Source organism: Pan troglodytes, chromosome 1 (genome assembly GCF_028858775.2).
Source record: "Pan troglodytes isolate AG18354 chromosome 1, NHGRI_mPanTro3-v2.0_pri, whole genome shotgun sequence".
Lineage (NCBI taxonomy): Eukaryota > Metazoa > Chordata > Mammalia > Primates > Hominidae > Pan > Pan troglodytes.
In genome coordinates, this window is record NC_072398.2 from 82,416,278 (window position 1) to 82,442,212 (window position 25,935).

At 36.3% G+C, this 25,935-nt stretch overlaps 1 pseudogene; it reads right to left on the reverse strand.

Moving 5' to 3' along the window:
- Positions 1 to 557: 557 nt before the first annotated feature.
- LOC100611866 (flavin-containing monooxygenase 5-like) overlaps positions 558 to 25,935 on the reverse strand; it is a 38,475-nt pseudogene continuing 13,097 nt past the window's right edge.

Genomic DNA, 25,935 nt, shown 5'->3' on the forward strand with positions numbered 1-25,935 from the left:
CCCTCTGTTGTCTCACAAAGAACTCACGTGCCATTGATGCAGTCAAACACCTGGGCCAGTAAGCACCCACCTGATGACCATAGTCATGGTCTGGAGTTCGGGGTAGGTATGGAGCGCCCTCTACAGAATGCTGCTATCTTCTGGCTTTCAGTCAGAGTATGCTGGGTTTTACAGAGTAATACACATATTTTAAACAACTTTGTCTTAATTTAGGTGTTTGAAGAATTATTCTACTAATGATTTTGTCAATCACACATTAATAGCTGCTGACATTTATCTGTGCTGGTTATTACTGTGCTCAGTATTTTACACAGATTATTTATTCCCACAGCAGCCTTATGAGGACTGTACCGTGATAGTCCCTGTTTTCCTAGTAAGCAAACATAAGCTCAGAGAAGTTAAATGAGTAGCACAATGTTACCCTGCTAGAAAGTAATAGAGCCACGATGCAAACCCACTTTCCTCAGACTCTGATCTCACCTACTAATGTTCTATTGCCCTGAAGACCCTTCCTTGCTCTCCACAGCTGGGGTGGGGAATATGCTGAGGGGATGTCTTTAACTTTCCAGTGGAAGCTTCACTTTGGGGTCGAAGCCACTCCAACGGTTGTCTTCTCTTCCTTTTCTACCACCAACTTTCTTTTCCCAATGACTGGCTGTTGTTGTTACTCTTATCCTGAGTTGTGTGGGGTCATTACTGCAGAGATGCAAGGGCACCCCTGGGATATCTGGAGAAAGACAAAAACAAGCAAACAAACAAACAAAAAAACCCTGCTCTTTGAAGTTTGCTCCTAAAATCCAAAACTAAAGACATCAAGATACAATAAAGGAAATACTTGAATGCAGTCTGTGTAACTCCCTGAAACAGTCACAGGCAATGTCTATCACAGTATCTAGCATTAACTAAGCTTACCTAGCGGCTGAAATGGACCCTACTGAGATACCTTGTCAGGCAGCATGTTGCGCTGAAACCAATGCATTCAAACCGGAGTTTAAAGTTCATCCAGGGTCATGAATGAGCTATTCATGAATGAGACAGCCCACGATCCTCAATAGATTTTGGTGGCTTTAATATGTGAATCTATAAATGTGTTTTTTTTCTTGAACTTCTAAAACACCTTAATCTACATACTCACTCCAACAATTTGCTGAGTGTTTCTTAATCTTGGCTAACAGATAGACGCACTACTTTTACTTTTTGTTTATAAATTTAGTTTTAGTTTTTCAGTATATAAATTTTGTATGGCTCAAAAACGGACACTATATAACCAGGCACACAGTGAGAAGTCCTCCTGTCTGGTTTCATTGATATCCACTTTTAATAGTTTATTGAGTGTCCTTGTAGTGCTTTTTAAAAATGTAAATGCAAACAAAAATAAACGTAGACTCTTATTTGTACCTTTTCTACACCTAATGCAGTATATTATTTACACTGTTCTGTACTTTTTTCTACTGAACAAATATCTTAGAGATTGCTTCATGTTATCTTATTTTTTCTGGCAGTTGTACCATATTCCACTGTATGGCTGCACCATAGTTATATAATCAGTATGCTATAGATAGATATTCGGAATTTGGGATACACCTGATGCTTTGCAATTATAAACAATGCTGCAATAAATAATCTTAATGAGCTTTCTGTACATGAAAAATAATTCTTGAGAATCTGTGATGTTTACTTAAATTATTTTAATTATCTGGTTACTTATGTACAGACATTAAAACCAGTTATAAATTTCTTATAATAACTCTTACATAACAGATTTTAAATTTAAGTAAAAACAAACCCCTAACATTAATTTAACTAATAGATGCCAGTTTGATGAAAGTATAAAGCTGCTCGCAATAAGACCATGGTACCAAACCACTCCTGTTCTCGTGGCATCAGTGTGACTTCATTAATGTGTGCTGTGTGATGAGCTGATTTTCTTTTACACAACTTTTTTCTTTTTTTAATTATTATACTTTAAGTTCTAGGGTACATGTGCACACCGTGCAGGTTTGTTACGTATGTATACATCTGCCGTGTTGGTTTGCTGTACCCATTAACTCATCATTTACATTAGGTATTTCTCCTAATGCTATCCCTACCCCCTACCCCCACCCCACGACAGGCCCCGGTGTGTGATGTTCCCCTTCCTGTGTCCAAGGGTTCTCATTGTTCAATTTCCACCTATGAGTGAGAACATGCAGTGTTTGGTTTTCTGTCCTTGCGATAGTTTGCTCAGAATGATGGTTTCCAGCTTCATCCATGTCTCTGCAAAAGACATGAACTCATCCTTTTTTATGGCTGCATAGAATTCCATGGTGTATATGTGACACATTTTCTTAATCAAGTCTATCATTGATGGACATTTGGGTTGGTTCCAAGTCTTTGCTATTGTGAATAGTGCCACAGTAAACATACGTATGCATGTGTCTTTATAGCAGCATGATTTATAATCCTTTGGTTATATACCCAGTAATGGGATGGCTGGGTCAAATGGTATTTCTAGTTCTAGATCCTTGAGGAATCGCCACACTGACTTCCACAATGGTTGAACTAGTTTACATTCCCCCCAACAGTGTAACAGCGTTCCTATTTCTCCACATCCTCTCCAGCACCTGTTGTTTCCTGACTTTTTAATGATCGCCATTCTAACTGGTGTGAGATGGTATCTCATTGTGGTTTTGGTTTGCATTTCTCTGATGACCAGTGATGATGAGCATTTTTTCATATGTCTGTTGGGTGCAGAAATGTCTTCTTTTGAGAAGTGTCTGTTCATATCCTTTGCTCACTTTTTGATGGAGTTGTTTGATTTTTTTCTTGTAAATTTGTTTAAGTTCTTTGTAGATTCTGGATATTAGCCCTTTGTCAGATGAGTAGATTGCAAAATTTTTCTCCCATTCTGTAGGTTGCCTGTTCACTCTGATGGTAGTTTCTTTTGCTGTGCAGAAGCTCTTTAGTTTAATTAGATCCCATTTGTCAATTTTGGCTTTTGTTGCCATTGCTTTTGGTGTTTTAGTCATGAAGTCCTTGCCCATGCCTATGTTCTGAATGGTATTGCGTAGGTTTTCTTCTAGGGTTTTTATGGTTTTATGTCTAACATTTAAGTCTTTAATCCATCTTGAATTAATTTTTATATAAGGTGTAAGGAAGGGATCCAGTTTCAGCTTTCTACCTATGGCTAGCCAGTTTTCCCAGCACCATTTATTAAATAGGGAATCCTTTCCCCATTTCTTGTTTTTGTCATGTTTGTCAAAGATCAGATGGTTGTAGATGTGTGGTGTTACGTCTGAGGCCTCTGTTATGTTCTGTTGGTCTAGATCTCTGTTTTGGTACCAGTAACATGATGTTTTTGTTACTGTAGCCTTGTAGTATAGTTTGAAGTCAGGTAGCATGATGCCTCCAGCTTTGTTCTTTTGGCTTAGGATTGACTTGACAATGCAGGTCCTTTTTTGGTTCCATATGAACTTTAAAGTAGTTTTTTCCAATTCTGTGAAGAAAGTCATTGGTTGCTTGATGGGGATGGCATTGAATCTATAAATTACCTTGGGCAGTATGGCCATTTTCACAATATTGATTCTTCCTATCCATGAGCATGGAATGTTCTTCCATTTGTTTGTGTCCTCTTTTATTTCATTGAGCAGTGGTTTGTAGTTCTCCTTGAAGGGGTCCTTCACATCCCTTGTAAGTTGGATTCCTAGGTATTTTATTCTCTTTGAAGCAATTGTGAATGGGAGTTCACTCATGATTTGGCTCTCTGTTTGTTTGTTATTGATGTATAAGTATGCTTCTGATTTTTGCACATTGATTTTGTATCCTGAGACTTTGCTGAAGTTGCTTATCAGCTTAAGGAGACTTTGGGCTGAGACAATGGGGCTTTCTAAATGTACAGTCATGTCGTCTGCTCTTTGACTTCCTCTTTTCCTAATTGAATACCCTTTATTTCTTTCTCTTGCTTGATTTCCCTGGCCAGAACTTCCAACACTATATTGAATAGGAGTGGTGATAGAGCGCATCCCTGTCTTGACAACTTTTCTCTGTTTGCACTATTACAAACACTTTGTTTAGCCTTCTCTTTGTTGCTCATCACGTACATATTAAATTCTTCTCATTTGTTCTGAGACAATTAAAAACCTATGCCTGTTAGTATTGATGCAGTCATGAGCATAAACAAATTTGGTCACTGGTCATCCAGCTGATATAGAATGCGCTTATATTGATTTTCGAGAGTAGCATAATAATTCTTTTAGAGAAAAGTCACACATTCTCATAGAGAAGCACTAATAAATGGATTACTATATGGTGAGAATCACGTCAGTGCCCATCCATGTGAGCTCTTTACTAGACCCTAAGCAAGAATTTTCCTCAGCACTGCTTTTTCATCATAATGACACAAGGCTGTGGCATCTAGTAAAGCTAGATGCATCCTGGCCCTGCCCCCAACCCCCAACAGCCCCTATCCTGACTTCTGTGCCTCTGTCTTTTACAGGTCTTCTGTTTGCAGAAGGACCTGTTGCTTCCTGCAGTCCTCCTATATTTTGCCTCCCACCTTGAGGCAGGGAGACCCAATAGTAGCTATTATCCTGCCGCTATTGACTTGGCAGACTGCCAGATTTTACCAGCATTGAGCCAGTCAAGTCCTGGGCAGCCAGTTTAGGCTGAAATAAGAGGGGACAAAAGGCAACCACAGAGGTGAGCTAGGTTCCTTAAATACAGGTCAAAAAAAATTAGTATAGTAGTAAGGACTGGCAAGTGGGGGGAGGTAAGAGGTTGGGTCAACTGCCTAGTGAGTTGGCTTACTTAAAGCTATGAGCAGGAAGTACTATTCCTCTTTCTGTAGGCTTTCTATAGTGGGAGCAGTAGAGCCTAGGCTTTCTGAAAAAGCTCTGATTCCTTAAGAGAGAATACAGTGGCTGGGTTCCATGACTCCTCTTCCAACTCATATCCTCATCATTGTACTAAGCAGGGAGCAGATTGTGCCCCCTTGGGAATTCAGTACTTCTTGTGCCATGTGTCTAGTTTATCTTCTTAAAATCTTAAGTCTGGGATGCAGATGAGCAGTTAATTGTTTGGAAGAGAGTAGATGGAACATGGGATAATCCATGAAGGCAGAAGTCAGATGGTGGCGAAATCTCATAAGGTTAGGAAGTTTCCAGGTGTTTTTTGTTATCAGCAGAGGATTTGTCTCTTTAAGGAGAGGAGCCAGATAATGTTTTCTGCTCAGATGTTCTTTCTTGTTTCCTGGTTCTGAGAACAATAGGCTTTGAATTACTTCTTGTATGTTGGAGTGGATCATAGATTCTCCATTAATGAGAGATGATAGAGGTGACAGTGGCACTTACAGGTGTGGGAAACAGTAGCAGAATCCACAGTTACTGTAAAGTGCTGTTCTGGTTGAAGTACAGTAATTGGCTACAAGCAGTCTAGTCAACATGACAGTGATCTTTGGATGTATCATCTATTTTTCCAGCCTTTAGCCTCTTTAATTATTAACGTCTTTATTATCTATTCCATATGTAATTAATTTTCAGTTGATTCTTCTTATAAATTCAAGTATGTTGAGACAAACTAAATTCCCAACAGTTGGTAGATTACTGAAATAAATTATGGAAGTTTACAACAAAATTGATATAGTATGTTCCAATTTTTGCGAGAAAACAGTTTGTGTGTTTGTATGCATAAAAAAGAATCATAAAAACTTTCCACCAAGTTGCTGACAGTCATTATCTCCCTCACTTCATTAAGGTCTCTGCTCAAATGTTCTTCCTCAAAGTTCTTCCTTGACTAGTCTGTTTGAGAAAGAAGTCCTCTTTATCTCTGTTCCAGATCATTTTCTAGTCTCTTATCTTGCTTTATTTTTCTTATTGGTCTTTCCCCCTCCATGATACTGTTTATTTATCTGTTGAGTATTTTTCTCCCCCTAGAGTGTGTAGCTCACAGGAAGAGATTTTGACTTTCTTGTTTACTGCTATATTTTTAGTGCCTAGAACAGTGTCTGGAGCTCAGGAAACGTTTGTTGCAGTGATGAATAAATAAATAAATAAATAAATAAATAAATAAATAAATAAATGAAATTGCATAAGTGGAAAATATTGCTAGCACAGTATTAGAAAAGTGGTGCTTCCTTGGGGGTCAGAATAGGTTCATGCTTCAACTGGTTTTGTCTGCTGATTATACAGGATGTCTAAGCCATAGGGAAGGATTATCTAAGGGGTGGATTTTCTGAGAACATAAGGATCTATTATGTTTTGAATTTTACATAGGTGGGGTACCAAGGTGATAAGCCATTGTGATACCCACTTGAATTCCAGCAAACTGGGGAAACTGTAAACCTGTGACTCCCAGTATTTGAAGGGTCATCATATGAGTGTGAAGCTACTGTATGGTGAACAGTGCAGGTCAGCAGGTCTCCCACCTCCTGCAGCATTACAGCCACATAGACATATTTCCTGATTGACTGGAGTTTCCTTCAAGCCTTTGGAAACAGAGATAGGGCAGCTGTGTCAGAGGCGTGTGAACCAGAGCAACTCCATCTTGAATAGGAGCTGGTTAAAATGAGGCTGAGACCTACTGGGCTGCATTCTCAGATGGTTAAGGCATTCTAAATCACAGGATGAGACAGGAGGTCAGCACAAGATACAGGCCATAAAGACCTTGCTGATAAAGCATGTTGCAGTAAAGAAGCTGGCTAAAATGCCACCAAAACCAAGATAGCCACGAAAGTGACCTCTCTGATCGTCCTCACTGCTTTACTCCCACCATAACAATTTATGCCATGACAGTTTACAGATGCCATGGCAATGTCAGGAAGTTGCCCTGTATGGTCTAAAAAGGGGAGGCATGAGGAATCCACCCCTTGTTTAGCATATAATCAAGGAATAACCATAAAAATGGGCAACCAGCAGGCATCGGGCTGCTCTGTGGAGTAGCCATTCTTTTATTCCTTTACTTTCGTAACAAACTTCCTTTCACTTTCGTCTATGGACTTGCCCTGAATTCTTTTTTGCATGAGATCCAAGATCCAAGAACACTCTCTTGGGGTCTGGATCAGGACTCCATTCCTGTAACAGCTGTGTGATTTGACCCGTACAATCTACTCTGGATGTTACTGGGTCTTAATGTCTATTAACTGTGGTGCCTTAAGGCAGCCAACTTCACATATGTGTTTCATCACTCAAACAAGAAGAGATATTAATGCTTCCTGGCATCTAAAGGCATTATATAGAATAATTAGTTCATGTTTCAAATTGTTTCACATTTATAGGTATCATTATTTTGAAATAGATTCCTTTAAAGATTCAGGAAAAGCCACATGTCAAAACTACTAAGCTTGTAATGTGTTTTCTTACTCATTTATTCCCCTCAGGCATCGGCCTGCCCAGTGGGAGTGTTTTAATCAGGAGTGTTAGTCAAGACTTCAATGGGTTCATTTCTTTGCTGGGTGTTGTCTGAGAAAAGAGAGACTGTCAAGTCTTTTTTATTCCCTATAAAAGGATTCATTTGTTTTGAGGGGGGTCTCTCTGAAGTGGACCAAACCATTCTCAGCAACGCTAATCTTATTGTACGTATTTATCTGGGGGTTTCTAATAGAGTCAAATAGTTCATTCATCCAGGAAGGACAGATCCTAGAGTTCACATCTAGCCCTGGCTTTACAAATACCTTGGGTCACTTCCTCACCCTATAGTGTCTGAGACATCTAGAAAACCAAGGACAGCAGAATATTCTTTAGCCCATCCCTGAATTCACAGGTTGCTGCTGCCCAAGTGCCTTTGAAATACAAAAGATGTTTGAAGACTTTGAGCCACATCCTCATTTCTAATACAACTTTTATTTCTAGGGTCAGTTTGACAAATTTTGTTTCACTTTTATGAAATAATTTATCATCAAAATTAACATTTTTTTGGTGGGCATATTCAGTGTGCTGAAGAGCTATAAATATTGAGAGGCACGTTAATTCAGAATATTGTATACACTAATGTATACATACACTAATTTCCCTAAGAATTGAAAATGTAGAGTTTAGGAAGTTTAGAAGTATTTGCTTTGGAGATTTCCTGGTCTTGGGTTGAATAAACATTCAGGCACATCACATGACTGCAGTGGGGCTTCTGTTCCTGGGCTGGCTCAATAGCTCTGTGCCTGCCATTTTTCAAAGACTGAGATCTAACTTGCACTATTTTTTTTTTTTTTTTGAGACAGGGTCTTTCTTTCTTACCCAGGCTGGAGTGCAGTGAAGCAATCATGACTCACTGAAGCCTCAATCTCTTGGGCTCCAGAGATCTGCCACCTCAGCCTCCCGCATCGCTGGGACTACAGGAAAGAGCCACAGCACCTGGCTCTAACTTGCACTTTGACTTCCTCAGGAGAATAAGGATGCAACAGAGAATGATAGCAATCGTGATATCTAACACTTACAAGGCACAGTGCTGAGACATACCACTCATGCTTTATTCATTTACTCTTTGCAACTCTTCTGTGGGGTAGGTACTGTTATCCACATGTCACAGACGAGACACAGAGACTCATTTGGGTGAGGCAATTTGCCCCTTGTTACTTAGCAGTAAGCAGTAGGACTGGGATTTGAACCCATGCCAGTCTGGCTTTGGAGCCTGAGGCTTTCAGCAACAGTATGTGTCTAGACCCCTCCCACTGCTTACATTTTTGGGGACTGAATTTGAACAAAGAGTTAAGTATGATGCTATTAAAACTATCCTAGAAGGTCCGAATAGGGCAGCTGAAAGTGATTTAGGATATATCATATACTGCACATATTTTTGCTATAACATTTAAATATTAAATATTACCCTTTTTGGATGAATAAAAACATCAAAAAGGAATTTAAAATAAAAAATTTGAAGGAAGAAGGGATACTAATGGCTAATCAAATAGCATGGCAGGTTTTTATTTTAAAGATGGCATTTGGTCTTGAACTCCTGACTTCAAGTGATCTGCCTGCCTTGGCTTCCCAAAGTACTGGGACCAGCCTGGCCAACATGGTGAAACCTCATCTCTACTGAAAATACAAAAAATTAGCTGGGTGTGGTGGCACATGCCTGTAATCCCAGCTGCTTGGAAAGCTGAGGCATGAGAATCGCTTGAACCTAGGAAGTGGGGGTTGTGGTGAGCTGAGATTGCACCACTGCACTCCAGCCTGCCTGGGCAACAGAGCGAGACTCTGTCTCATTAAAAAAAAAAAGAAAAAAAAAAGAAAAAAATTGGCATTTGGCTGGCTCTTATGAAACCCTTTTTCCCATTTGCTTTCCTGGCTTGGAGACCATGAAGCTCTACCAGCCATAACTTTGTGATGCTTTTTGGGGCAGCATTCTCCTTTTTTCTACACTGATTCATAAACAACAGTTCTCAGAAAATGGTGGACTCAGTCTAGTGACGGTGGGGTGTTGAATGAAGGGAGTGTTTGGGAATGAGGATGGCATTCTGAGAGGTGTTGTATCCACAAATAAAGCTCTGCAGGTTCAGCAAAACTAGGAAGAAGTATTGACAGTTTAGTTTTTTTATGTGCTTTACAGATTCAGTTTATCAAAGAATCAGGTATTATAAGTAGGAAAAATGTGACAAAATAGAGCTGAAATACATGAATGATAACTAGAATCTAGGAAATTAATTAAAAACTGAGTAAATCAATCTGCCCTTCATCTTCTGTTCTTAGAAGAGAATTTGACACAATCGAATAAAGAAAGACATGGTCCAATGTCAGGGAAATAATAGGGGATTTTTCAGAACAACAGAAATGTCCAATATTGGTGGTTTGCTTAAATAATTTATAAGCAAGTCACAAGAGTATGTATGGTATAATACCACGTTGGAAGAAGAAATAATGTAGACATTCTCAAGGTACTGTGACATAATATCAGTTGGAAACACAAATGAGCTTGCCAACTGCAAAGTTATCTATCTTGGTTTCTTATAAATTTTCTTTACACTAGAGAATATGGAATCAGGATCACAAATGGGCCACATAAATGTGATTGACACTTAACAGCTTGACATGCCATGTTAACAGCTAACATTTACTAACATAGCCACCTTTTTGAGTGCTCATGCTGTGGCAGGTACTATTTTAAACATCCTTAACTTATTTAAAGTGAGGTAGGCACTATATTATCACTCACATTTTATAGACGAGGAAACCAAACATAACGAGGGCAAATAACTCGCCTATGATCACAGAGCTGGCAAGTGGGAGAGCCAGGATTGGAACTCAAGCTGCCTGGCTGTAGAACACAAGATCTCAGAAACAAAACTCTTCTGCCTCTTGTATAAATAAACAACAGGGAGTATCCAGGTAGTATGTCAAGTTTACACAAATATGAAAATAGAGGACCACCCCAAACCCTAGAATAAATTTCCAAGAGTCTCTTAAGATCTAGGTAGATCAAGTATTTTAGAGAAACTTAGATTCTGCTACTTCTTAAGTAGTTGTCATCATTGAGTACTTATACAACCAACCAATACATACACTAAAGAACCTGCCAACTGAATGTGCAGAATGGTGAAATAATCAGCTAATTCAGTGAAAAATTTCCTCAAATTGTTATTTGCTCCATTATACCATATTATTTTTCTGATATTTCACCCTGTAACAAAGTTATAGTAATACTGTTATAGACTCAAATCACCTCAAGCCCATAAGCATAAATTTTGATAGTTAATTATCTCTAAAATGATGAGAATCATTAATACTATTAAAGAAGCAAATCCTGGGGCAGCTGTTATCATTTGAATTTTTTGAATTTTCAACAGTTTTAATTTTCTTTTCCGAAGAAAGTTCAGAAAAAAGTATTTAGAATGATGTGAACTTTTAATAAAAGGGTAATTTCTGAAAAATACTTGCTAATAAACACATATACTTAGGAAGCTAATATAAATGTAATATATACTAATATATACTTAAGACAGAAATGCCTTAGGCTTAGGCTGCTAAGTCTCTGCTGAATTTTCTTTTATGAGGTTAACAACATCAAAGTAATAAAAAAGTGTTCTGTTATTCTGAATTGGTTTCTGACCTAGTTCCTAAATTATAACTTAGCAAACAGTGTGTATGTGTTGGTTGGTTGGATAAGTAGTCAATCTAAAACTCTTTGAAATTTTTGCCTAGGCTATAATTAATGGAAGTGAATGAAAAGGAAAAGGAGGGGACTTTTACTGGAGAGGTCAGGAAAAAAGTAAAAGAGTACACAGTTGGAATAGAAGTGTGAAAATGAATGTACTTAGGTAATGGAACAAGGAGACAAGCAAGAGCTCCAGTCCACAGCTTTACTTAGGAGAGAAGCTTAAGATAAAGCTGACAGTCTGTTCCTCAGTGGACTTACAGTTTAGAGTCCTGACTCTTGAGATATCTGTACTATGACCTGGCTTTGTGTAGATAGCTTTGTCTTGCTTTAAGAAAAATTGATAATTAAATTCTGTTAACATCTTCACACCTTCCATTATTTTGGGATTGTGGATGCCAATCTCTCATTGAGGTTGAAATTTAGTAATACAGATCTTGAAATATTGTCATAGTCACAGATTTCTAGTGAAAACATTCTAGCAAATAGGAAAAACATAGTTTCATATACCTTAATTTATAAAGTGTTTAGGAATAATGAACAGAATCTCTCTTTTTCTCACCTAGAAATCCTTAAGGGTAGCTGAGATATTATGTAAACTTCTGTCTTGTAAACTTTATCCCCTATCCTCAAAAAGAGGATGCTGGTAGAACTCCTATGGAAATAAAATTAGGATTTAATGCTCCTGCATCAAGATCCTCCAAGTTCTTATCTAGTAGTGAGGAGTCTCCAATTCTTTCCATTCTTCATGAGAGAATACTAAGGTGCTGTGGATCAGAGCGGAAGTGAGGGTGAGGCTGTAGGATCTCACTTGGTGTTCTTATAGCTCTTCATTTGGTACTTCACTTTTCTCCCCTATAGATTTTCTTTTTTTCTACGTCCTTTGGTACCACAATAGTCCTGATTTCACACGTGTTGGTAGCCTCTCTTTCCATCCTTGTTCTTCCATCTCCAAAATTTCTCACAACAGTGCTTTGTTTTGGCATTTGGGGTAATAATTGCTCACAGCTCTTAAATCCCTTCTGAGTTCAGAAACAAGTCAGAATTAAGACACAGGAGTCAGGCATATGGTAATGAAAACACCAACTTTATTTCTGATGAAGTTGAAGATAGATTGTGGCATTGATATGCAGCTGCAGTTGGGCTTTCTAATAGTTCTTCCTAAGTCTTGAACCTAAGGAAACCCATCAAGGGAGACTTTAGGTTTGCAGAGCAGATGCATTTACCCAAAATTGCTGTCACATATGCGGGAACCAATGGTGAGGGAATGAAAGACAGAGACATCAGAAGCATGAAGAACCTTTACTCTGCTTGATGAAGAGAGGAGAGACCCCACTGAATGTCAGAATCAACACTCCCAAATAGGATGCAAAGGTGGAGGCATGCCTCTAGTGAAGGCTTCCTCATAGTGCAGTAAACCAGCATCATGCATGCTCTCTCTTGACATTGTTCTATCTCCATCTATGGCTGCCACTGTGAAACTATGCAGTTTACTATTAAATAGTTCTAATTATTTGGAGCTGCTTTTTAAAAGTTGATTCTACCTTAGAAGAAAAAATGGGCCTTGTCCAATTTCAAACCACTGGCCCTTTGGACACAGAAGTCAAAGATCAAAGTGATAGCACCACAGCAAAGCTATAGAGTTTTCAAAAATGTAATTACAGAGTTTTAATCCAGAATAACTGGAAGATTTCACTCTCCCTCTTCCTCTATATCTCTTCTTCCTCCTTAAACTTATATCTTTAAAATGCTTAAAACATTTTGTTTTAAAATGTTTTAAAACATGTTTTAAAACATATTGCCTATTTATTTTAAAAAGATAATATGGTTTTAAAGACATATTACCTAAGCAAAAAGAACAAAGCCAGAAAGATTATATTACCTGACTTCAAACTATACTACAAGGCTATAGTAACCAAAAGAGCATGGTACGGGTACAAAAACAGACACATAGACCAATGGAACAGCATAGAGAACCCAGAAATAAAGCCACACACCTACAGCCATCTGATCTTCGACAAAGGTACAAAAAATAATTAATGGGGAAAGAACTTCCTATTTAATAAATGGTGCTGGGATAGCTGGCTAGCCATATGGAGAAGATTTAAACTGGACCCCTACCTATCATTATGTACAAAAATTAACTCAAGATGGATTAAAGACTTAAATGTAAGACCTCAAACTAAAAGTCCTAGAAGAAAACCCAGGAAATACCTTTCTCAATGTTGGCCTTGGCAAAAAATTTGTGGCTAAGTCCTCAAAAACAATTGGAACAAAAACAAAAAATTGACAAGTGGGACCTACTGAAACTAAAGAACTTCTACACAGCAAAACTATCAGTAAGTAAACAGACAACCTACAGAATGAGAGAAAATTTTCAAAAACTATGGATCTGATAAAAGTCCAGAATCTATAAGGAACTTAAACAAATCAACAAGCAAAAAACAACCCCATTAAAATGCAGGCAAAGGACATGAGCAGACACTTCTCAAAATAAGACATTTGCTGAGAAGTGTTTTATTATTGATTATGCAATTGATTTTAGATTATGTGCCATGTGGTAATAAGAAGAATGTATATTCTGCTGTTTTTGGGTGGAAAGTTGTGCATATATCACATATATTTAGAATAGTTAGATTTTCTTATTGAATTGAACCCTTTACCATTATATAATGCCCTCAGATTTACAAGGGAAATATCCAACAACCTCATAAAAAATGGGCAAAGGACATGAACAGACACTTTTCAAAAGAAGACATACACGTGGCCAACAATCATATGAAAAAAACTTCAACATCACTGATAATTAGTGAAATGCAAATCAAAACCACAATGAGACACCATATCACATGTTATCAAAAAATAACATGCTGGCAAGGTTGTGTAGAAAAAGGAAGGCTTATACACTGCTGGTGGGAGTGTAAACTAGTTCAACCATTGTGGAAGAAGTGTGGTGATTCCTCAAAGACCTTAAGAAAGAAATTTGATACCATTTGATCCAGCAATCCCATTACTGAGCATACATCCAAAGGAATGTGAATCATTCTGTTTTAAAGACACATGCATGTGTATGTTCATTGCAGCACTGTTCACAATAGCAAAGACATAGAATCAATGGAAATGCCATCAATGATAGACTGGATAAAGAAAATGTGGTATATATACAACATGAAATACTATGCAGCCATTAAAAAGAATGAGATCATGTCCTTTGCAAGGACATGGTTGGAGCTGGAGTTCATTATCCTTAGCAAACTAACACAAGAACAGAAAACCAAATCCTTCATGTTCTCACTTATAAGTGGGAGCTAAATGATGAGAACACATGGACATATAGACGGGAACAACACACACTTGGGCTGATAAAAGGGTGGAGGGTGGGAGGAGGGAGAGGATCAGGAGAAATACCTAATGAGTATGAGGCTTGATACCTGGGTGATGAAATAATCTGTAAAACAAACTCCCATGATGCAAGTTTACCTATGTAACAAACCTGCATATGTACCCCTGAACTTAAAACTTAAAAAAAGACATACATGCAGCCAACAAATGTATGAAAAAATGCTCATCATTGCTAATCATTAGTGAAATGCACATCAAAACCACAATGAGATACCATCTTACACCAGTCAGAGTGGTTTTTGTTGAAAAGTAAAAAAATAACAGATGTTGGAGAGGCTGCAGAATAAATGGAACGCTTATACACTGTTGACAGGAATGTAAATTAGTTCAACCACTGTGGAGAGCAGTTTATAGTTTTCTCAAGGAGCTAAGAGTTGAACTACCATTTGATGCAGCAATTCCATTACTGGATACATACCCAAAGGAAAATAAATTGTTCTACCAAAAAGAGACATGCACTTGTATGTTCATTGCAGTGCTATCCACAATAGCAAAGATGTGGAGTCAATCCATGCCTATCAATGGTGAGTTAGATAAAGAAAATAGGATACATATATACCATGGAATACTATGCAGCCATAAAAAAGAACAAAATCATGCTCTTTGCAGCAACATGGATGTAGCTGGAAGCCATTACCCTAAGTAAACTAACATAGGAATAGAAAACAAAATACCACATGTCCTCACTTATAAATAGGAGCTAAACACTAGGTACACATGAACATAAAGATGGAAACAATAGATACTGGGGAATACAAGAGGTGGGGAATAGGGGATCAAGTGTTGAAAAACTACCTACTGGGTATTATGCCTATTACATGGATGACAGAATCATTTGTACTCCACACCTTAGCATCACACACTATACCTTTATAACAAATCTGCACACGTACTTCCAGATTCTAAAATAAAAGTTGAAAACAAATTTTGATCTTAGAAGGGGCTAAATAGATAGGTGACCCTGCTAGTTAGTTGTTGCTAAAAAAATGGTAAAGTTTAGCTAATTCTAATCTAAATTTATTATTTTTGATAGATATTTCTCAACTTTTAACAGTTTTTAGTTATTTTTTCTTTTTCTCTTTTAGTTTTTAGAAACAAAGTCACACTTTGTTATCCAGGCTGGAATGCAGTGATATGATCATATATCACTGCAGCCTCAGACTCCTGGGCTGAAGCAATCCTTCTACCTCAGCCTCCTGATTAGCTAGAACTACAGGTGCACACCACCATGCACGATTAATTTTTTATTTATTTTTTGTAGAGATGAAGTTTTTCTATATTGCGCAGGCTAATCTTGAACTCCTGGCCTCAATAGAACCTCCTTCCTTTGCCTCCCAAAGCACTGGGATTACATGCTTAAGCTATTGTGCTCAGCCGTTAACTGTTTTATAAATTGCAATCCCTTACAATAAGTTAACTCATTTTTATTGGTGTATATTTCAAAGTTTACTGTAAAGGGTTCAACAGGATGTTCAAATGAATATTCTTTTGAAAGTTTGTTCAATATATTTTTGCACATTAAAATTCATTTGGCCGTAATAGAAAGAGTAGAATTTAGGGGCCTCAATCAGTCCTTTGCCTATGAGGAGCAGATTCAAAATAATTTACCAGAAATAATCTTGACCCCCAAAGCAAGCACTCCTTGAACTCAAGTCTTAGGCGGGTGGACTGAGCTTCTTTAGGGACAGCTGCACCACCCAGTCTTTCAATTACACGAAGAGTTTGAGCCCCATTCTACTACACGTTAAAGAATGAGACCCTGTGATCAAAATTACTGTCTTAAAAATTGCTCTAGACACTTTCTGGGACTATGCTTTAAACATTTATAAAAATTTCTTTTGATAGAAATAATATTTAGCAAAGATTGTTACAACATAGTGTCCTCTATTATAAGAAGCCCCCATAGAAAGTTCTTCCCTATTTTAATACCTAGGATAGTTACTATTCTCTTTAGCAATTGAATTGTTTTTATTTCATAAGTCTTACCATTTGCTTATTTAAGCTTTCCTTTTTGGTTTGGTTAATAAAAAGTTAAACTCAAATTTATGGCTTATCTGTGGCCCACATATAAATCATTATAGAGAATGTGTTTTTCCCTAAAATTAGGAATTTTGAAAATTCCCAATTTACAAGAGTTGAAGAAATAGTATAATTAACTTGTATACTTTTTTCCTAGAATTGCCAGTTGCTAATATTTTGTATCTTTTATTTTATCTCTCTCTTACACACACATACATCCTTTTTCTTGTACCTTTTGCAAATAAATTGTAGATATCATGATTCTTTACTCATTCTATTTCTGCATACATCTCCCAAAAATAAGAATGTTTTGCTATATAACTATAATACCTTTATTATATCAGATAATATTAACATTAATTTAAAAAGATAATCTAATTTACAGTGTGCATTTAAATTTTCCCATTTGTACCAAACTCTGAATCCATGTTCAAATATTGCATTTGGTCATTATGTCTCTTTAGTCACCATTATATAGAAAATTTTTCCTGGTCTTTTTTAGTTTAGTTTTTTATAGATGTCTTCAGAATGTTGCACTTTCTTCATTTTTCTGATTGTTCCTGATGATTAAATTCAAGTTAAACATTTTTTGCAATGATACTAGATAGGTAATATTGGACTTCTCATTGCGTCATGTTAGGAGTTGCAAATTTTCAGGTTGGCCTTCTATTAACAGTGCTGTTTGATCACTTAGTTAAGATGATAACTGTCAGATTTTCCCATGGAAAAGACACATCTTCCTTTTGCAATAAATATGTTATCTGTGGGGTGATAATTTGAGACCACGCAGTGTACTTTTGAGCTTTACTCTGGTTTAATTTTGCCTCCACCCCTTTAAAAATTGAATCCCATTTTTAATTACTGTTCATTGTCATATTATATGTAAATCTGTAAATACTTCAAATTACTACTAAAATAAAGAAAACATTTTCAAACCTCTCTTCATATAAAGCATTTAGAAAAATCATTATCAGAGTAATTTTTTTATTTAAGTATTCATATATGAGCTAGTCTATCCAATAAATGTCTTCTCCCATATAATTAACTGTCTTCATTTTGATATAATTCAAATAACAATGAGCTGTACTTCTCTAGTTCCTTAAACATCTATGTCAATGTGAGCTTGATAACATATCACTGGCATGGATGCCTAACATGGAAACAAAGAGAAAAAGGACAGCACAGACTAGAGGAAGAAGGTCTAGTGTGTTTGACCACACGTGTTCTCAGGGGTTTGAGGATCCGGTCTCTTTCAGTAAGAAAGGCCTTTTGGGCCCTGGTCCATTTCCCTGGCCCCTGTAGACAATATTGACATGCGGTGCAAGACCCATAGAAAATCTCTTTGGCTAACTTTGTATCCCAGAGGAGGAGAGAGAACAGGTTGGGTTTGACTCTAATTCAGATGCAATTTCATCCATGTAGTCAATACATGGCACTTGATATGTATCTCTTGGGCTTTTTATAAACCTGGAATAAGAAGAAAATATTTGAAGCCCCGTGCCAGATTTCAGTCACTATTCTCCTCTAAGTTTACACTGGAATTTGTTTCTGCTTCGTTTATTGACTTCATTATCTTCTACTAACCAAATCATTCTCTTATCAAATTTCATGCACATGCCTTAATTTCCTTAGAAGAATACACTTCCTAAACAGAAGATGTGAATTCCTGATATCTTTAAAGTTCCCAAAGTACCAAGTAGAGTCACGTACACACAGAAATTGTTGGATATGTGAATGGATGCAATCTTAGATACTGATTCCCCTTCTAGAAACAAAATGCAGTTTCATTACGTAAGCCTTGGTAAGTGAGGAATATATGATTTGAGTAGAGTGTTAAACTCTGTTGCGTACTTCATGCTTCCAAGCTACATGAACTATCTTTTCCATGTATTAATCCTGGACACAAATTCTGCCCTTAAGTAATATTCCTAGACAGTCATGAATTAGTTTTTATTCACTTTTATGTGACTTGATCCACATACTTGGAAATTAAACATCACTCTGTTAAATAACTCTAGGGTAAAAGAGGAAACCAAATTGGAATTACAGACTATCTTAAAAATATCAAAACTTTTCAAAATGTTAGGAGAGAAAAAAGTTAGTATTATCCAAGAAAAAATAATGTAAAGTAAATGCACCAAGTAGCCAAATAATGAAGTTTGAAAGGAACACAAAACAAAGCCAAGGAAAGTAGTAATAAGGCATTAAGGTGAAAGACTAAATTCATAAAAAAGAGGAATTGAAAAATCTCAAAGGTAGTTGCTTGAAAAATAAAAATAAACATAAAATAGAGAAATTTTTGAAGGTTTAGTCAAAAGAAGAAAAAGACAAATACTATACATATAAAAATAAATAAGAATTTTATACAAAAAATAAGAGCAATTAAGATAAGAAAATATTGTGCATAACTACAGGCTTAAAGTTTGCAAAATTAGATAAGTATGATAATTTTCTAATACAATGTATCTTTACCTTTCACAAGAACAGAAGAATGCAACTAGACCCCTAATAAAGCAAACAATGAAAAATGTGGTCTAGGAATTATTTCTAAAATAAGCATGGGGTGCTAATGTCAATTTTATCAATTTTTTTACTTCAAATTTCCAAGTAACTTGAACTCCCCATTCTATTTAAGTCTATTTAAGTTGTTTCTGACCATAGAAAAGCACTAAACTTTCCTTATTCATTTTGTAAAGTTCGTATAAGCTTAACAACATAATAAAAATCGAAACAAAAGTGAAAACAAAAAGGAAAATCACAGAACAATTCCATCTAAGGGAAAATCACATACCATCTAAAATCACATTCCATCTAAGGGAAAATCACAGACCAATTCCGTCTATAAATTTAATAGACCGTTAAATTCTATTTGATAGAATTTAACGGTATATTGAAATAATTATACACAATAACCAAGTAGTCCTTATTCCTGGAAATTAAGAAATGTTTAGTATTTGGAAATATATTACTATAATTCATGCCATCAACAAATCAATGGTGAAAATTCATATCATTTAAAAATATAGTCAAAATATACCTGCACATGTATGTTTATTGCAGCACAATTCACAATTGCAAAGATATGGAACCAATCTAAATGCCCATCCACCAATGAATGGATAAAGAAGATGTGGTACATATGCACCATGGAATACTACTCAGCCATTAAAAAGAATGAAATAGTGTCTTTTGCAATAACTTAAATGGAGCTGGAGGCCATTAGTCTAAGTGAAGTAACTCAGGAATGGAAAACCAAATACCGTATGTTTTTACTTACAAGTGAGAGCTAAGCTATGAGTACACAAAGGCAGACAGAGTGATATTATGAGCTATGGAGACTGAGAAGGAGGAGGAAGGGATTGGGAGGTGAGAAATCAAAAACTACATATTGGGTACATGTACACTATTCAGGTGATGGGTACACTAAAATCTCAGACTTCACCACTATACAATTCACCCCTTTGGCGAAAAACCACTTGTACCCCCAAAATTATTGAAATAAAAAATAAAATAAAAAATAAAACTAAGAAAAAAAACATGGTCAAAAGGCACTTGATGAAATTCAACATACGTTTCTTTGCATAAGATAGGAACAGAAGGATACTTTCTCAGCCTCCAGTAGACAGTATCATACCTAATGGTGAAATACTAGAGGTGATCTCAACAAAATCAGTAACAAAGCAAGAATAGGTATAGTGTTCTCTATTATCTAAGATCATCCTGTAAGTTACAGCCAAGGTAGTAATACCAGAAAAAAGAAATAAATAAAAGGAAAGAAGAGTCTAAATTACAGTTATTTTCATGGTCTACTCAGCAAATCTAAGATAATCAAATACATATTATAATCAGCAAAAATTTAAAGTAAAATGTTATTACAAAATAAATGTATATAAATCAGTAACTTTCCTAAAAACCCAAAGTAATCAGACAGAAAATACAAAGGGAAAATCTATTTTAGCAAATAAAAATGAATAAGTATAGACTTAAGTAGAGACATGAGATCATAGGAAAAGTAAATGATATTTACATGTTATATTTAGTCTTACAGTTTATATTGTTGGCTTAGTTATTAAATTATAATAATGATATTTTAGCATCTCTTCCAAAATTCCCCTAAGGATGCTCTTAGAATGGAAATTTATTACAAAGTGCACAAAGTAGGTGTTTAACAATTTGAAATGAATGTACATCATCTTAAGTTACTCTTCACTTAATTATACATCTGTAAAGTATTTTTCTTTAGATTCTGAATTTTGCTAATTTCTCATGTAGTTTTTGTGATCTCACGTCTCACAATGAATAAAGTTTCTTGACATTTCTCACTTTTGGAGATTGCTCATTGCATAGATTTTTTATTTTTATTTTTATTTATTTATTTATTTTGAGACGGAGTTTTGCTCTTGTTGCCCAGACTAGAGCGCAATGGCGCGATCTTGGCTCACTGCACCTTCCGCCTCCTGGGTTCAAGTGATTCTCCTGCCTCAGGCTCCCCAGTAGCTGGGATTACAGGCATGAATCACCATGCCTGGCTAATTTTGTATTTTTAGTAGAGACAAGATTTCTCCATGTTGGTCAGGCTGGTCTCGATCTCCCGACCTCAGGTGATCTGCCTACCTCGGCCTCCCAAAGTGCTGGGATTACAGGCATGAGCCACCATGCCAGGCCTTCATTGCATAGATTTAATATTCTATGGCTGACCAACAAATGATGAGATTTATGTTCCATAGCCAGGCATTTTTATACATGAACTCCATGTACATTTTTCACAATGAACTAAAATTATCTTAGGAGATCTCATTTAGGTGTAAAGTACATAATGAGAAAAATCAAGTATCTCTGTCTAAGTAGGCTTCATTTACTTTAACCAACAATTAAGTTTCTTACTCTTTTGCCATTTTCTTTTTCCTCCTGTTGATGTCAGCTATCATGGCACTTGTGGAGAGTAATTTTTTCAGTCCTAAGAAAAAGAGATAGAAATAAGAGGATTGTCAGGAAAGCTGGAGAAAACAAGTAAATGAAAACGGTGGTTTTGAAAGAACACAGTTATAATAATCAGGTCTTTATGGAACATATAACCAAAGCCCTTTATAAAAAAAAAATTCTCAAGGAAGATATTTTCCTTTCTATCATTTTCGGGTTGTGGAAGGGAAGTTAGCCTTCCCTTAAGAGAAATATGTTTGGAGTTGTTTCTCAGTTTAAATCTGCAATCAAAATTTTTAAATATTAAGAATTCCCTTGATATAATTTTTAATTTCCCAGAGATCTTCAAACTGTACTGTGATCTGCCTCAAAAGTCCCTCTCATTATGTGAATAGGCCCTGGCATTGATCTTACATCTCAAAAATGATTTTTCTCAGTCCTCAGAGCAATTGGAAAAAATCTCAGTTCTCACTTATACATTCATGAATTTCTCAAGATTGCAATAACTATATTTGTTAAAAAGAAAAGCAAGTAATAAAAAAGAAGATGGTGTATGAGTGCATGTGTGTGTTTTGTGGGGAGAGAGGACATGACAAAGGTTAGAGTGGGAAAAGACAATAAATCAGGGTAACAGAACAAAGAGAGGCAGGCCCATCAACTTCTAAATTATTCCCCTCATTGCTTCATCAGGTGCACATATCTGTTGGTACAAAAGTAGGATCTACTCATGAATATTGTTAAATGTCTTACGAAACATAATATAGAGGTTGAGTATGCAAGACATCAAAGAAACAGACTTGCAGAATGGAAAGGCAACCTAGTACATTAAAATGCTATTTTATACATACGCACACCTTGTGAAGCAGCAATTATTTTCCTCAGTATATACCCCACAGAAATATGTGTATTCAACAAAAGACATGTATTAGATTGTTCAGGGCATCACTGTTTACAATAACTCTAAATGCCCATCAAAGTGGAATGGGTGATTGTGGAGATATATATATATATATATATATACAAATCCATATCTACAATGGATAAGTATATGGAATGCTATATAGTAGTGAAAATAAATTAGTACAAAATATGGATGAATCTCACAAATATCAAGTTGAGTGAAAGAAGCCAAACAGAATACAACACACACTGTGAAAAAAATTGAAAAGTGAAAATGAACTGCTGCTATTAGAAATGAAAATAGTGGTTACTCTTGGTCACGCTGGGGACAGAAAAAACTGCAGGGGGAGCTTCTGAGTGCTAGTCGTGTTGTTGAGTTTTTTGTTGTTGCTACATATTTTTTTAAACTAAATGATGGTTGAGTAGATGAGTGTTGTTCAATTTGTGAAAATTCAGTAAGCTAAACATTCATGGCATGGTACTTTTCTATGTATATATTATACTAAAATAAATCTTTAAAAATGTTTATTTTAAAAAACGCAATTAGGTACAGGTAGCTAAATCCAGTAAGCATGATAAGTGAATTTGTAACTATTCTCTTTTATGGCTACCATCATATTATCCATTTGTCACCTTTCAACATTCCACTGGTATTTATTGGTGCTCATATTTCCAGGCATGGATTCATAGCGGAAGTCAGCAAAGAAAATGTATACTTGCTAGAAGAAAGAGGAGCAAGATATATGTATATGGAAACCAACATATCTGCCTAAAGTAGTGATATACTGTAGATATTTTTAAATGAGAATAAAATGTGTTATTATTAGAAATGACTTCACTGAGGGAATAACCACATGGCTTTAGAAAGTGAACGATGTAAGATACAGAAACAACATAAGCCACTTAGATATGAGCTCTGGCCTCAGTGTACAGCACTACATCTTTTAAATTCTTGACTTGTCTAATTGATAATTTTATGTCTCAAAAGTAAAGGATTCAGTGAAGGTATCTACTATTTTCTATCACATTTTGACTCATCAGGAAAGAACTGTCTGGTGATGTATCCTGATTAGATGCAATTCTGACTTCTCATTAATCAGATCATGGAGAACTTGATAATAATTATTTAGGAATCCGAGGGAAACTTCTCCAGATGACTTCATCAATTTACTCTGGTTAGCAGAAACTACAATGCAATTCTATCAAACTTGATCCTGATTTCTTTTTTTCTTCTTCTTTTTTGTTTTTCACCCACTGGGTTCAAGCGATTCTCCCACCTCAGCCTCCCAAGTACTTGGGATTACAGGCATGCGCCACCATGCCCAGCTAATTTTTGTATTTTTAGTGGAGACAGGATTTCACCATGTTGGCCAGGCTGGTCTCAAACACCTGACCTCAAGTCATCCGCCTGCCTCAGCCTCCTAAAGTGTTGGGATTACAGGCGTGAGCCACAGTGCCCAGCCCTGATTTCTTTCTGATACCAATTTTACCAATTTGCTCTGAAGCATCAAAGGTAAGGACTTTGGAAATGAGTCAAGAATATGAACCAAATACTTGGAGTTGTCCAACAAAGTAAAATAACTTCGCAACCTTTCTGAAATACTTTCATAAGCATATTCTCCCTTGTTTGTTTTCCTACCTTCTCTATTTTCTGTTTCTTTAAAGCCTTATGATAAATTAGCTTTCTACTGGAAATAAATAAATGAATGGATACAAAATACCAAAATGTAACCTGATTATAATTTTATGTGTTTTTATAATTCCTGGAATGCTTTTCTTTTAATAGGATTCTCTTAGAAGTGGAAAATCAAAACTCTAGATAGTCCCAATGTAGTCCATTTTTAATGGTGAAATTTCAGGCACTTCAATAGAGTAAGGGAGAAGATGTATTGAACAGAAGACCTTCTGAGTGCTCTTAACGTCTTACTGTATAATTAGGAACCTACTTTGCTCATGCAGAAGACCACCACTTACCCTTGAATACTTGCACAGCGCATCGGCTCTGGAGTTCTGAAACGGGAATGATGGCTCCCACTGGCTGGAGAATGCCCATGAAGCTAGGTTAGTGTTGGCTTCTCCAGCTGGGGAGGGAACATAAATTTAAACACGGAGTACTGGCTGTCCAGGATTGCTGAGTCATCCTCCAAGAAAGGGAAAGACAAGGTGTAGCCTGTAGCAAAGATGACAGCATCAATGTTCTTTTCAGTGCCATCCTCAAAGAAGGCTGATGTTGTGGTGAACTCTCTCATGTCTGGTTTCATCAGGACTCTTCCAGAAATTATGTGGTTAGGCAGATCATCACCCACAGTAGCCTGATGGCTGAGAAATCTGCATGGCAAAGAGTGTAACATCAAGAAGGGAGTATAAATTTTCTTCATAAACAAGTTTTGGTTGGCAAATGCTCAGGAAATCACCATAGTATTTTAACAATTTTTTATATTCTATATTGGCATTCCTGAAAAGGAGATACAGTTTATTGGTTACAAACTTGATTTTCAGAGTCAGAACTAGACTAATAATGGTCCTGTCACTTACTAGTTGTGAGATCTTGGAAAAGTCTCGTAACATTTCAGTCTCAGTTTCCTAATCTGTAAAATGATAATAATAATATAACAATCAGATCAGATTGTGATAATCAGGTGACAATACACCCAATTATTTTTAGCTAAATATACTTTTAGCTAATAGTATTTTTTTCCAGGAATAAAGCTTTTTGATTCTTAACAGATATAGTTTCACTCAATATAATGTAAATATTAACACCAGTTGGTCATTAATATTTTTCAAGGGCCTACAAGGTGCAACTGTGTGATTTTAAGAGTGAATCTTCATTGGAAAAACTTATGTTCAGTGACACACAGATCTTTGGTAATTGTAATTTAGTACTTGAGGTATAATTTAGTAGCAAGAAGTCATATTTTCAGTTCCACTTTACTATTAATACACATCTTTCATCTTCTGAATACTTTTTCCTCAGGAAAGAACCTGGAGTCACACATCCAACATCAGTTAGTCATAAAGCTATGTATGCTTTTTCTTCCAGATACTTCTTAATACTATTTTTTTTATTTTCAGTGCTTTAGTTCAAGTTTTTGTCTTTTGCCTGGGGTGTTTTTAAATTTTTTTTAATAAAAGAAGCTGTGTAGGGAGAAAAGGGAAGAAGACCAAGAATAGATACATGGATAACACCAAGTTTTGAGGGACAAGTGGGGAAAGGGGAGCAAGAAAGAAAATAGAGGAAAAGTGGTAACAGAGATGAAAGAACAAGAAGAGGAAGACATGGGATGAGAGGACTGGATAAAGTCAGAGAACTGGCTAGCGTGTAGTGGGATGAGAGTGTAAAAGGAAGAGGCTGCAATCACATAATGGGCCCTGGAATGACATCCGGATACACTGTAGTTCTGGGTGATAAGTTCCAGGATGGCTATGGGTGTGGAGGACTCAAGTGAAGTGGACACGAGACCAGTGCAGTTGAGGAAGTCGAGGGGCTGCACTGCATGGGTATTGAGTAGTCATACATACAGACATTGAAATTGTTCTGGTTGACAATAGGTTTGAGGGTGACAGTCATGCCCTCCAGAGGAATCAAAGTTTTGAATCTGGGAGTGAAGAGGAAGTGGTTAACAGATGATAGTGAAA